Source organism: Giraffa tippelskirchi, chromosome 14, assembly GCF_054371585.1.
Source record: "Giraffa tippelskirchi isolate mGirTip1 chromosome 14, T2T-mGirTip1v1.2.pri, whole genome shotgun sequence".
In the NCBI taxonomy this organism is placed as follows: Eukaryota; Metazoa; Chordata; class Mammalia; order Artiodactyla; family Giraffidae; genus Giraffa; species Giraffa tippelskirchi.
In genome coordinates, this window is record NC_137288.1 from 68,102,528 (window position 1) to 68,116,637 (window position 14,110).

Below are 14,110 nucleotides of genomic sequence, written 5' to 3' on the forward strand. Positions count from 1 at the left end.
TCGTAAGGATTCCAATGTCCCAATGGAATTCATTAAACCAATCTCCACGCTGCCGGTTCCCGTGGTTGCATGTCTCCAGGCAAAATTCCTGAATCTCTCAGAGCTTGACCTCTGGCCACTCCTGGGTGTCCCAGCAAATGGAAGTGAACACAACCAACGCTAAATTCATAATCGTCCAGCCTGCTCCTGTCTCTGACATCCTATCTTCCCTCCCTTATGTCAGAAACCTGAGAATCGACTGCTCCTTCCCTCCCACGAGATCCTGGACTCTGATCCGTCACCCAGGCGGAGACTCCACAACCAAACCGCAGCTTCTGCCCCCTGCTTCACATCTCCACCATCATCCTGGCCCAAGCCACCCCCCCCCCCCGCCTCCGGTCTCGTCTCTCTCTCTCAGACCCTGGCAGCAGCCTCCTAACTGGTCTCCTTGCTTCTGCTCTTGGCTCCCTACCCCCGTCCATTCTTCACATCATAGTCTGAGTTTTCAACTGAAACTCAAAATCAAATCATGTCACTCCACGGCTTACAAATACATCGACGTCTTCCGACCAGCTTGGTCCCTGCCCACCTCACCCCATGCTTCTCGGTCCCAACCATCCCTCCCCCCAGCTATCCTGACCTCACTGGTCCCAGGACACAGCAGGAAGCTCTCACCGCAGGGTCTTTGCACATACTCTTGCCATGAGCTGGACCAGGAAATGCCTTACCTGATGCCGTCTCATCCTTCAGGTCTCAACTTAAGAATAATCTCCTTCAAGACATCCTCCTGGGCTAAATCTTTTGTTGTGGTAAAATATATACAACATAAAATCGACCATTGTAGCCATTTGTAAGAGAATGCTTCAGTGAAGTTCAGTACTTTCACAGTGTTGTACAACCATCACCGCCACCCACCTTGGGAACTTTTTCATCCTCCCAAACTGAACCTTTGTCCCCTTAAACAGTAATTCCCATTCCCCCTCCCTCCACCTCTGGTAACCACTGTTCTCCTTTCTGCCTCTGTGAATTTGACTATTCTGTGTCATATAAGTGGGATCGTACAGTAGTTGTCCTTTTGTGTCTGACTTATTCCATTGAGCATAATTCTTCAGGGTTCATTTATGTCGTGGTGTGTGTCAGAACACCTTCCGTTTTAAGACTGAATAATATTCCATCATATGGATGTACCACTTTGAATTTACCCATCCATCCTTCCATGACCATTTGGGTTCCTCTGGGGCCATCCTAATGTCAGCCCTCATTACTCTTTTTTTTTTTTTAATTAGTTTATTTTCTATTTTTTAACTTTACAATATTGTATTTGCCATACATTGACATGAATCCACCATGGGTGTACATGTTTTCCCCTTCCAGAACCACCCCCTCCTCCTCCCTCCCCATCCCATCCCTCTGGGCCATCCCGGTGCACCAGCCCCAAGCACCCTCTATCATGCATTGAACCCGGACTGATGATCTGCTTCACATATGATAGTTTACATGCTTCCATGCCATTCTCCCATATCATCCCGCCCTCGCCCTTTCCCATACAGTCCATAATACTGTTCTATTTATCTGTGTCTCTTTTGATGTCTCGGCCCTCATTATTCTTAGTCATGTCTTATTTTCCTGTAAGTGCTTATCACAGATTCTAATATCAGTGTATTTCATATCTCTTTTGTTCAATATTGACTCCTATTACCCCTCCTCCAACAACCCTGTAAGCACCACAAGGGAAAGGTCCCTGTTTTGTTCATCCTGGCATTAACCACCAGCACCTGCCATGTGGCCTGGAATGTAGTGCGCATTTAATAAGTAAATATTGACTTTTTTAAGTGAAAGAAAATGATAAGGCCACTCAAAAGCCACCAGTTTTTAGATGCAGTCACAAATTCCATGTACTCTGTAGTTAGCTATGAAAGAACAAATTAATGCACACACACACACCCCTTCACAGAGAAATATTTGGCTCTCTGGGCACAAACAATTCCTTTTCTAACAACGTTAATCGATCTATTTATGACTAACACACATTTCCATTCCCTGTGACCCTTTCAAGAATGCGTCACGTGCAAAAGTAACTTTTGTACTCAGCAATTAAGGACTTGAATACGGCTAAATGCTACAACACGGATGATTATGCGAAACAAAACACCATAGAAACATTATGCTAAGTGAAATAAGTCAGCTCACAAAAGAACATATGTTGTATGGTTCCATTTAGAGAAAATGTCCAGATTGGCAAATACATAGATTCAGAAAAGCAGAGGTTGCCAGGAGCTAAGGGGAGCAGGAATATGAGTGACAGCTCAAGGGTACCAGACTTCTTTATTGAGGTTATAAAAGCTTCCAGAATAGACTGTGATGGCACTTCCCGGGGCCCAGGTTTGATCCCTGGTCAAGGAACTAGAGCCCAAATACCACGATTAAGAGTCTGCAAGCTGCGATGAAGATCAAAGATCCTGAGTGCCACACCTAAGACCAGTGGGGCCAAAAAAGTATTCAGATACTAAAAAGAAAAAACACAGACTGTGGTGATGGTGGTACAACTCTGTCAATAGACTAAAAGCCATAGAACTGTACACTGTAAAAGGCTGAAATGTACAGTACAGGAATTATATCTCAATAAAACTGTTTGAAAAAAGATAACCCACGTGTGTGGAGATGGGGGCGGCTGGCCTGTGTTTGTGGACGAGAAGCTTGCCTTCCCCACTAGACAACGCGTGGTAAGGTTGGGAGCGGTGGGAGCAGGGATCAGGGCCTTACCAGCAACTTCACCTGTTTTCTCTTGCAGGAGAGGTCTCCATGCCCTACACCCCCTGTGGAATACAGACCATCTTCCTTCCCAGGTGGAGCTAGTGGTAAAAACTCTGCTCAGTCCCTGGGTCGGGAAGATCCCCTGGAGGGGGGCATAGCAACCAACTCCAGTATTCGCGCCTGGAAAACCCCATGAACAGAGGAACCTGGTGGGCTACAGTCCACAGGGTTGCAAAGAGTCGGACATGACTGATCACCTAACACATTCACTTTCCTTCCAGTACAAGCAAAGGCCTCTGCTTCCTGGAAATCATCTTTTCCAGCACCTCCCCTCGCCCCAGCAAAGAAGACAGACATGCTCTGATGATAAAGTTCTCTGCTGAAGTTCTGTGAACGAAAATGTTATACAAATGTGTATTCTGAAGAGCCTCTTTATAACCTATTATGAAGAGTGATCTGAACACAGCCCATTGAATTTACTGCATTTTGAAAATTCAGATTTCCGTTTGTGACCCAGACTCTGCCAAGAAAGTTATCTTTGGCTCCTCTTTCTCTTACATCCCAAGTTCAATCAGTCCGGAAATCCTGTTTGCTCTATCTTTAAAAAATATCCACAGCCTTCTCTGTCTCTCAGACGTCTCACCTTGGTCCCAGACTCCAACATAGTTCACCTGGTTCAGCTTCCTAACTGATCTTTGATCTTCATCGCAGCTTGCAGACTCTTAATCGTGGTCCCAGTCTAGGAACCGTCCCATGGTGTGGTCTCCACACAGCAACCAGAGTGACTGAAATACGCGTCAGAGGGTAGATGGTGACCCTCCATGGGCACCGTCCTCCACCAACTCCCTCCACCGCCCCATCCTTCTTGCACAAAGTCAGAGCCAAAATCCTCACACTGGTAGGAAGCCCTGCGCCAGGGGCTCCACACCTTCTCGCTCTGTCTTCCCGGGCCCTGCCCCTCCGCACTCCCAGGCTTAAGGAACAGCCAATGACCTCTTTGCCTTCATCACACCAGCCAGGCACCGAGTCATCTGTGCCTGGGACGCTCTCCCCACCCCTGCTCTGCCAAGATCTTCCTAATTCACTCTCTCCCTGCTGAGTCTGCGCCCAGATGCCACCCTCTCCATTGTCCACCTGCATCTCGCCCCCGCCCAGATTCTTTTACCCGGCTCAGCTTCCTCTTTTCCGCACTGATCATCACACACACCATGTAATTTACCTGTGTGCCGTGCTTGGGCACTCAGTTGTGTCCGACTGTTTGCAACCCCTTGACCATAGCCCTCCAGGCTCCTCTGTCTATGGGATTCTCCAGGTAAGAATATTGGAATGGGTTGCCATTTCCTCCTCCAGGGGATCTTCCCAACTCAGGGATGGAACCCAGATCTCCTGCACTGCGGGCGGATTCTTTACCGTCTGAGCCACCAGGGAAGCCTGTAATTTACCTATTCACTATCTTTATTATCCACTGTCCTCATCTCACTAGAATGTGAGCTCCTTAAAGGCAGGATCTTCACCTCCTTGATTAATTGACCGACGCTGATGCCTGGCATGAAGGAAGTGGTTTGTAAGTAGCTGTTGGCCAGCTGTCTCAGACTTTGTAAGGCTAAGGAGGAGTGTCCACGCTGCGGAATGACTGAGGAGACAGGAAATTCCCTAAGAGAAGCCACAAGTTGTCTTCCATTCAAGCTTCCATTCAAGAAGCTTGCTCAGTCATGTCCGCCTCTGGCAAGCCCATGGACTATAGCCCGCCAGACTCCTCTGCCCATGGGATTTCTCAGGCAAGAATACTGGAGTGGGTTGTCATTTCCTTTCCCAAGGGATCTTTCCAACCCAGGGATCCGAATCCTTGCTTCCTGCATTGTCAGGTGGGTTCTTTACCACTGAGCCACCTGCTGCTGCTGCTGCTGCTGCTAAGTCACTTCAGTCATGTCCGACTCTGTGCGACCCCATAGACGGCAGCCCACCAGGCTCCCTCGTCCCTGGGATTCTCCAGGCAAGAACACTGGAGTGGGTTGCCATTTCCTTCTCCAATACATGAAAGTGAAAAGTGAAAGTGAAGTTGCTCAGTCATGTCTGACTCTTAGTGACCCCGTGGACTGCAGCCTACCAGGCTCCTCCATCCATGGGATTTTCCAGGCAAGAGTACTGGAGTGGGGTGCCATTGCCTTCTCTGGAGCCACCTGCTAGAACTCAAGAAATGAGACCAGTAGTGACTAAGAGTACAGGGCCTGAGCAAACTTTCTTAAGCTTTTTTTTTTCAAGTGTTGCTCTGAATGATTTCAAGGATCCAGGTCACACTGGATGCTACTTATCTGACTTTTGAGAATTTTCACCATATTTCTCTATGCAACAGGGGAAGGCTAAGACTGATTTTAAAAAAATATTCTAAATCTCAACCAAGTTGAGCTAGATAATGTAGCAAAGCTCCGATAGATTAATATCCTTTCTGTGGTTGGGACTGGCACAGGATAGGAAGATGGAATGATATCCAAGGATAGTGATATTGGGGTCAGTGTGAAATGTGTGTATGTTTTACTTTAAAAAAAAGTCTTGCTTTTAAAATATGCAAATCCTTATCTTGGCTAATTTTCAAGACACCCTATGAGCAAAAGATCACGTAAGAGTCTCTTGTTCCGATTAAGATGTTTTTAGCCTAATAGACATCTAACCATGATCGAAAGGGTTCTGGTTTTGATCCTGCTCCATGAATAAGCACATTAGTACACAGATGCAACATCTGACAATTCTGCCACCCTGTGAGTGATCTCTTGCCTTGAAACTTATTTTGAAAACCATGGGTTCTACCCTAAGAAAACAATCTGATTTTTAAGTATCCCATTTTCAAACATTACATATAAGTTTTTCTCTCATTCTAACCCTCCTTCCATCCACCAAAAAAAAAAAAAAAAAAAATTTTTTTTTTCTTTAAGTCAATTCTGGAGGAAAGTTAAGGATTTTTACCTCTACTAGGAAATAGCCTCCCTGGAAGGCAGCTGTGGCCTGCAGAAATCTTCAGATGGTGGAAGCAGGCCTTCTGAGCTTTTATGCCCACCCTGGTACAGAGCATGGTGTCACCCACACCGCAGGTCAGCGGGTGATGAAATTCTAAAGGACCGCCAGCTTTGTGAGAACAGCCACAGGCCAAAAGGATAAATGTGGCTGCCCCGCACGTGTCTTCCACGTAACCAGCCTCCTCGCAGTTTCCCACATCCTTATCTCCAAGATGCTTTGGAGGAAAATGTGATACTAAATTCTACACATCTCTGGTCATCTTAGCCAGGTTCTATGTTCTATGAATGACAAATCTCACAAAACTGAATCACATCTCAACAGCTCCCAGGAAGAAACAGATTTTCATATGTCCATGTTCACAACAGCCAAAGGTGGATACAACCCAAATGCCCCTCATCAGACAACTGGATAAACAAAATGTGGTATACACACACTGGGGAATATTATTTAGCCTTGAAAAGGAAGTGAAAGAAAATTCTGACTCATGATGTGATGTGGATGAACCTTGAGGACATTGTGCTGAGTGGAATCAGCATCATAAAAGGACTCGTGTTGTGTGACGTAGCTGAGGGACCTCAGAACAGCCAACTTCATGGAGACAATGTAGGACAGAGGTTATTAGGGGATACAGTGAGGGCGAAACGGGGAGTGACTGTTTAATAGGTACAGTTTCCAAATGGGATAGTGAAAAACTTCTGGATATGGACAGTGGTGAGAGCCGCAAGATATTGTGACTATGCTTAATGCCACTGAAGTCACACTTTAAAATGGCTAAAGTGACAAATTTTATAAATATTTTACAGTGATTAAAACAAAACTCCCATGAAATAAACTACTGCACTAGGATGACATCATGAGGAACCTCCCTCCTCCCAGGGTTGTTCTGGTACCAAAACCAGAGGGTAGATTTTTACTTCATTCTCACCATCTCAGCAGCTGATGACCCCATACACATTTAATTTCACTGTTTTATCAAGAGTTCTGAAGGCTTATAGAGCATCTGTTGGTGCCTGGCTTAGGGGTCCACACGTGTGATTTCCACCATGGTGGCTGGGCTGATCTGTTCCAGGGTGAAATATACACACCCCCACCCACCTCCCCACCTGAGTGCCTGTTTCAACCACCCACATTCAACGGTTATCTGTTTTCTTAGAATATCAAATGCTTCTTCTGGATCCACAGATCATATACCAGTCTCAGAGAGTGGTCTCAGTAGTTCCCCGCATCACAAGAAGACAGGGTAGAGGTTTGTACATGGATCACAGCACAGCATGGGCTCCCCTGGTGGCTCAGGGGGTAAAGAGTCCGCCTGCAATGCAGGAGACCAGGGTTCAATCCCTGGGTCAGAAGATCCCCTGGGGGAGGGCATGGCAACCCACTCCAGTATTGTGGCCTGGAGAATTCCATGGACAGAGGAGCCTGGTGGGCTATAGTCCACGGGGTCGCAAAGACTCAGACATGACTGAGCGACTAACAGTTTCATATCACACTATAAAATAAGTAATGCACCCAAGCCACAGGAGCTTCCCCAAACAGCAGGAATGGGCGATCAGGGACTGTGAGCCAATAATGCTCAGTGCCTGAGTTGTTCCCGATGAGGATATTCCAACTGGGCACCATCTGAGTAAAGGTTAGAAAACTGGTTTCCAATGCTTCCTTGCTTTAAATCAAATAAACTTCAACTCTGGTGAACAAAAGCCACTCAGCAGAGAGACAAAGCCATAAATGACAGTTCTGTAAACAAAGACCATAGCTGCTAGCCAAAGGTCAGGCTACACATGTACTCGATGAGAAGCACCAGGCTTCTCAGTCGCACTAGGGAAGGTGGTCATCACTACCGAAGGGTGGCCCTGGAGCAAGGGTGACCTCTGATACCCGGGGCCTCCAGCCCCACGAGTCCTCTCCCCAGACTGAGAGCCAGCTTCCTACCTCTGATCTGCCACAGCCTCCAGGTCCAGCTCTCCCTTATAAAGTGTGAATTCACTGGACTTGAAGACTGATAATGAACACAGAGCTTCAGAGCTGGGAGAGGCCCAGGCCACCTCCATGGTCTAAGGCAACCACCTCTCCGTGTAAAGAGGGGCAAAGTCCAGGGCAGGAAGAGAGAAAACAGCCGATCTACTGTCTTACCAAAGAGGAAAAGACAAAAACACAACTCAGGCCCTCCAGGAACCTCACAGGCTTCCACATCCCCGGTCCAATGCCTAGAGAGTAGGCTCAAACCATTTTTTAAATGAATGAATGGGATGGACAGGTGGGTGGTGGATAGATAGGTAAATGGGATTGTACCAGTGGTCTCTTGTCATTAGTAATGCTCACCAGGTGCCACAACTCAGAAACCAACAGAAAGCACTGATCCTTTAAAAAGAACCCAAGTTTGGAACAGAGAAGAGTTTTTGTTTTTTGTTTAAGCAAGAATACAGGGCTTTCTCCATAGTCTTCCTAATTGTTCCTAATCTTCCTAAATGTTCCTGACTTAAGACTCTACCTTCCAATGCAGGGGATGCAGGTTCGATCCACAGAGAGGGAACTAAATCCCACATGTCATGGGGTGGGACCAACATTTTTAAATAAAGAACAAGAGTACAGAAGTGAAGGAGATGAAAGACAGTCAGGAAGTGGGGGCGAAGGAGACCAGCTGTGTCCCGAGGGCCGCCCTCCACTCTGCAGGAGGAGAGCGCACCCAGGTGGGGGCAGCCACCCCTCCCAGCTGTGACAGGGTATGCACACCCCTAGATCACCGTGCTCCCTGGTCCTTAGACGCTTGGACCCCAGAACCCAAGCCCTGGGTCTAGAAGGTCAGAACCTCACCCCTGCTCTAGAGGACTTTTTCTTGCCACTGCCTGGTGCAAATACACACCTATGTTTGCTAAGTGAACACTAACATACGGAGTGATGTCCATTTCCTGAATCGTTTAGGAGAAAGCCAAAGGCGGCCTGACCATGAGTATTTACTGACCGGTATCGACAACACACCAGGCTTCCCTGGTGGCTCAGACGGTAAAGAGTCCACCTGAGATGCGGAAGACCTGGGTTTGGTCCCTGGGTCGGGAAGATCTCCTGGAGGAGGGCATGGCAACCCACTCCAGTATTCTTGGCTGGAGAATCCCATGGATAGAGGAGCCTGGTGGGGCTACAGTCCATGGGGTCGCAAAGAGTCGGACATGACTGAGTGACTAGGCAGCCATCAATAGCACAACGGTAGTAACACTGATGACGTTTGACTGAGGTCTGTGCTAAGCCCTTTCAGATTCTCTCCGTTGGAACTCATCACGTGACACTGAGGTAGTACTGTTCCCCCTCCATCTTACAGATGAGTACACTGAATCTAGAGCAATCAAGTTAACAACTCTCTGCGGGTTATACAACCAGGGAGCCACGAGGCCAGGATTCCAAGCCAGATCCCAGTATTCCAGCACAGTTGCACCAGTCCCTAACTGCTGCCTCTGGGCTCAACTTCCACGGGACCATGTAACAAACATAGTTCCCATGGTGCATGGTTTTGGTGACAATTTAAAGTGCAATTATGCATGAGGTTGCAAAAGAGTCGGACACGACTAAACAAATTTTTAACAATTAGGAAAAGTATTAATGTGTTCCTTAATGATCAGATGAGAAAAAACCCTTTGTTTTCTAATAAAGATGAGATACAAGACTGTTATATATATACTATTATATACTAGTTATATATATACTATTAATTATGTGTGTGTGTGTGTGTGTATGTGTGCTTTCTGGACTCTTCTTCCATAATGCCAGCTCTTCAGCAACATGGGACCTCCGAAGATCTCATACTGGATGTGATTTTTAGCTGGGCACAAGGATGGGGATTTTGGAGGACTATCTTCTTTTCACGTTATAAAAACTCTTCTGGTAGCAAATTAACTTCCACTGTTGCTGTTCAGTCGCTAAGTGGTGTCCAACTCTTTTGCGACCCCGTGGACTGTAGCCCGCCAGGCACCTCTGTCCATGGGATTTCCCAGGCAAGAACTGTTGTTCAGTCGCTCAGCTGTGTTCGATTCTTTGCAACCCCATGGGCTGCAGCACACCAGGCTGGAGTGGGAAATCCTCTCCAGGGCTCTTCCTGACCCAGGGATGGAACGAACCTTGCACTGGCAGGTAGATTCTTTACTGCTGAGCCAGCAGGGGCTTAAAACTCTTAAAACTCTTCTGGTAGCAAATTAATTTTTACTGATCTTAGTAGGTAACAAAACAACACCTACAGGCATGAATACAATTAATCTAATTGAACAATGCCAACAAACAGGCCTGAAAACTCACAAGACACCTAAAGGCACCACATACACACACAAAAAACTTCCCAGAAGACTAACCTGGAGGTATAGAAGTAAACTCTAAAATTAACTGCCTGAGAAACTTTAAAGGCACCTCTTTAGAGACACAAAACATGAACAGACCCCATAAAACTTGTTCTGGTATCTAAAAAGCAAGTTCCTCTGCATTCATAAGTGAACAGGCATTTTTTTTTTTTTTTGCACAATGATTGAAACTAACTAGGAGATTAAAATCTCAGGTGAGTTGTAAGAATCACCTGGACTCCATGAATCTACTGAACAGCCACACTGGATTCAAGCTTTAGTAAGGCAATAAAATACAAAAAATACACTAACCCTAACCCTGGGCATCATACTATTTTTTTAAAAATATATTTAATAAAACTAAGAAAACAACAAACACCTACTATGTATAAGCAAGGTTTACTTGTTTTCTTATTTAATCCTCCGCAACCCAAGGAGGTTGAAAATATTTTTTTTCAGAAAATTTAGGAATTCATCTAAAGTTACATAATTTCAAAAATAAAGATAAGAATAAACTGTAAATATTAAATACAATTTAAAGTAAAAGAATTGAAATCTGTGGGAATCTAAATACATATGTTTTCCACAACTCCTTGCTTCAGGAAAAAGACGACAGAAGAGGAAGGAGCTAAGAAGGGAAAAAAGGAAGGAAGCAATGAGGGACAAGCCAACAGGCGGAGAAAGAAACATTCCACAGCTGGATGTAGTCAGCGCTGTTAGTGCCAAGACTGGAGAGAAACCCCGGCAAAACAGAACCAGTCCTGAACTTACTTTATACCTGCAGACTACTTACACCTGCAACTTTTTACCAAATTGTTTTAAAGCCCCAATTATTATAAAAATAAAAAGAACCCCTCCGAGTTCTATCACTAGCGAGTATCACTAACAAGAGCATTGTTGTTTAGTGGCTCATGTCCTGTCTGACTCTTTTGTGACCCCATGGACTGCAGCCCACCACGCTCCTCTATCCATGGGATTTCCCAGGCAAGAATATTGGAATGGGTTGCCATTTCCTTCTCCAGGGGATCTTCCCACCCACCAGGAATCAAATCTCCCTCATTGCAGGCAGATTCTTCACCACTGAGCCACCATAAGTGCACACTGATATGCATTTTCCTTAAAATAAAACAGAAGGAAAACTTGAAAGTGGCCAAGGCTGCTTTCACACATGGTGTTCCTGTTCACTAGTATTAAGCTGTCTGAGTCTTGTTTGGCCCCCTATAACAGACCAAAGAATCCCTAAAAATTATCCAAGCATGGTCACCAGAAAATGGCAAGTGAATAAAGGTTAAGATTCCTTACCTAAAATTAGAACAAGGAAGCCTCCACTACCTAATGAATATTATTAAGAGGATTTAGAGGAGTAACTGCAGGCAGGCAGACATCTCCCCCGGAAAGTAATCAGCATCAGCTAATAACCATTCATCAACTTTTGCACAGTACATGCATTTATAACAGGTTTTAATAAAGCCTTCAACAATAGGCCCGGAAGTAATGAATGGCATTTTAAGGTCTGACACAAAAGTACTCCCCAGACATGAAAATTAGAACCTCTACTTCACACTTGGTGCTGTTTTCTCTTTTTGTCTGCCTCGCGTTTACCATCACTGGACACTTGATCACGCATCCTTTCACGTTCGTTTCCAAAAGCGGGTAACCGTCCTCCGTAACCCACAGTGCGCCGCCCGTGTTGTCTCCTTTCATTCTCGAGGAATGGAAGCAAGAGACTTGCAGGCAATGCGACCAGGAAGATGGGAAAAATCTCTTCTTAGGCCCTCGGGGCGGGCAGTTTCCGGGAGGGGGAACTGGCGGCGTCCGGAGCTACCCAAGAAGGACTTGGAGAGCGCCAGGGGCCGCGGGGGCAGGCCGAGGGAGCCGGGTGGGGCTGAGCCTGGCTGGCTTAGCGGAAATGGAGCTCAGGTTCCCCTTCCCCGCGCCTGTCAACCCGCCTCCCGCGTTCGGCCTCCCCCACAGCTGTCACCGATCAGCGTCCCAAGCCCCCCCCCCCCACTCCGGCGGGGCCCAGGCGCGCGCACTCCCTCGGAGAAGCTGAAGGCACAATGACAACTCTTCCCCAACGTGGGGAGGCGTGGGCAAGAGCGGCGGGTAAAACTCGCGCCTTTCTCTGCAACACCCCTTCCCTGCAAGTGCCATTCCGCAGTCAGACAGCCAGGTGACAGCGCCGGGCACCAAGGTGGAGAGGGAAGGAGCCGGGCTGTTGGCGGTGCCTTGGGAGCTGGCGGATAAGCCCCTACAGTCCCCGGCGGAAAACAGGATCCCTCCTCCCCATCACCTCCCAAATTGCAATAAGGCTCTCGGAAGCCGTCTGGAGGGCGCCGGTCCCGCAGTAGGCGCGGCGGCGGCGAGCTCACTCCTCATCCCTCCTCGAAGGCGCGGCCGGTACTTTCAGCCTTGGAGGTCTTTTCCGGACGCGTGGGCATTGGCTCCCAACGGGGCCCCCAGCAGAACCCTGTCAACGGGGGCTACCCGAGGGGCGACAGACGTCGCAGAGAAGCCAGCGGCGCCCCTCAAAGAGACACAAGCCCGGCCAGGTTGGATCTTCGGCGCTTAAGCGGGGACCTCAGCGCAGCAAACGAGCGCAGAACCCGAACGCCTGGCGCACAGGTGAAGAGCCCGGCCCGCCCCCGCGGTGCCGCCTGCCCCGCCAGCTGTGTCTTCCCATCCCCGAGGCCGCGAAAGCTCCCGGCACCTCCACCCAAATCCCACCCGTGTGGGCTCCGGAGACCGCGGGCGCCGACAGCTGCTGTCCCCGCGTCCCGGTTCCCCGGGGTTCGTCGCCCCCCGGGACGGCAGGGGACCTGCGGGGCACATCGGGGGTCCGGCCGCCGCGCCCCTCCTCACCTGGCGCTCGCTGGGCCCCGGCTGGGGCATCCGCCGGGTGCGCGCCTCGCCGCGCGTTCGGTGCGCACCTGCCCGCCGCCGCCCGCCGGCCCCAGCGCTGGCCGCCGCGCTAGCGCTTCATGGCGCACGGGGCTGGCCGGGGCCCCGGGAAGCGTGTCCAGTTGGCGGCGGCTCCTCCGGCTCTCGCAACTCTCCAATGGCTCCCCGCCTTCCCCCGCCCCGCGTCCGCGCCCCCTTCCTCTGCGGCCGCCCTTTTCCCTCGGCTCGGCTGGACCGGCCAAACTGGTTTCTCCGCTCCGGGGTGGTGCCTCTGGTCTCCTTTTAGCAGCCGCAGCTGGGGTCGGGGGCGGGCCCGGCCGTCGGCCCTCCCTCGGTCCCTCCCGGGGGCGGAGAGGAACCGGACGGCGAGCCACGAGACGGGCCGACGCGTCCCGGGTCCAGCCCCCAACCCTGCGCGCTCCGGCGGCAGGTGGGCACCCTGGCCGCGGCCCGAGCGCGTCCCCCGCTTCGCCGGGGCCGCTCTGGCTTCCCCGGACGCCCCCGCCTCCCTGGGGACGCGCTTGCCACCCCGCCCCGTCCACCCCGCGTCACTTTCCCGCTGCTCTCGGGCAGCCAGGCCGCCCCCTGGGGTCGGTGACCGCGCCAGCCCGGAAAGCTGGCGAGGCCGCAGCTCGACCCGGACCTGAGCTCCCTCGGTAAGGGGAACTGTACCCTCTCGATGCCAAGTCACGTTCCAGGACCGGTGACCGAATGCGCGTCGCGGCTCGCCGCATGGAGGGTTGGGGAAGAGATGGCGCCGAAAGACTTGACTGGTTTGGAATCAAAACGAGCCGGAGTTCCGCGTGCAAATGGTTTGGTGTCAACTGGAACTTTTGGATTCACGTGCATGGTTGCTGGCTGGTGTCTGGGCGCTTGAATCACCCCTCCCTTACATCATAGAAACTCGGTTCCCGCAGAATGTTGCTGCTCACCTGCTATGGCAAGTCTCTGGGATAAGTAGGGAGGAAATTCAAAGCTGAATCAAAGAGTTTGCTGAAAGTATAGTAGAGGAGATAGGACTCAGACACCAGTAACTAGTTATCTACAGATCAGAGAGGCCAAGAGTTCAGACTCGCAGCTGGGAGCTTAAGGAAGATGTCATTGAAGTGGCAAGCTTGAGTTGGGACTCAAAGATCCACACATTC

At 49.4% G+C, this 14,110-nt stretch overlaps 1 protein-coding gene across 6 annotated transcripts in view; it reads right to left on the reverse strand.

Moving 5' to 3' along the window:
- Positions 1-13,476, reverse strand: part of ATP8B1 (ATPase phospholipid transporting 8B1) — a 107,360-nt gene extending 93,884 nt beyond the window's left edge. For 3 of the 6 annotated variants that reach the window (XM_081562927.1, XM_081562932.1, XM_081562931.1), the window contains exon 1: positions 12,927-13,476. The gene's annotated coding sequence lies outside the window, so the exon portion shown is untranslated. Of the gene's footprint in view, positions 1-11,621; positions 11,795-12,926 lie in introns of those variants that run through there. The other 3 variants (XM_081562928.1, XM_081562930.1, XM_081562929.1) reach the window with 3 other exon arrangements.
- Positions 13,477-14,110: the final 634 nt, after the last annotated feature.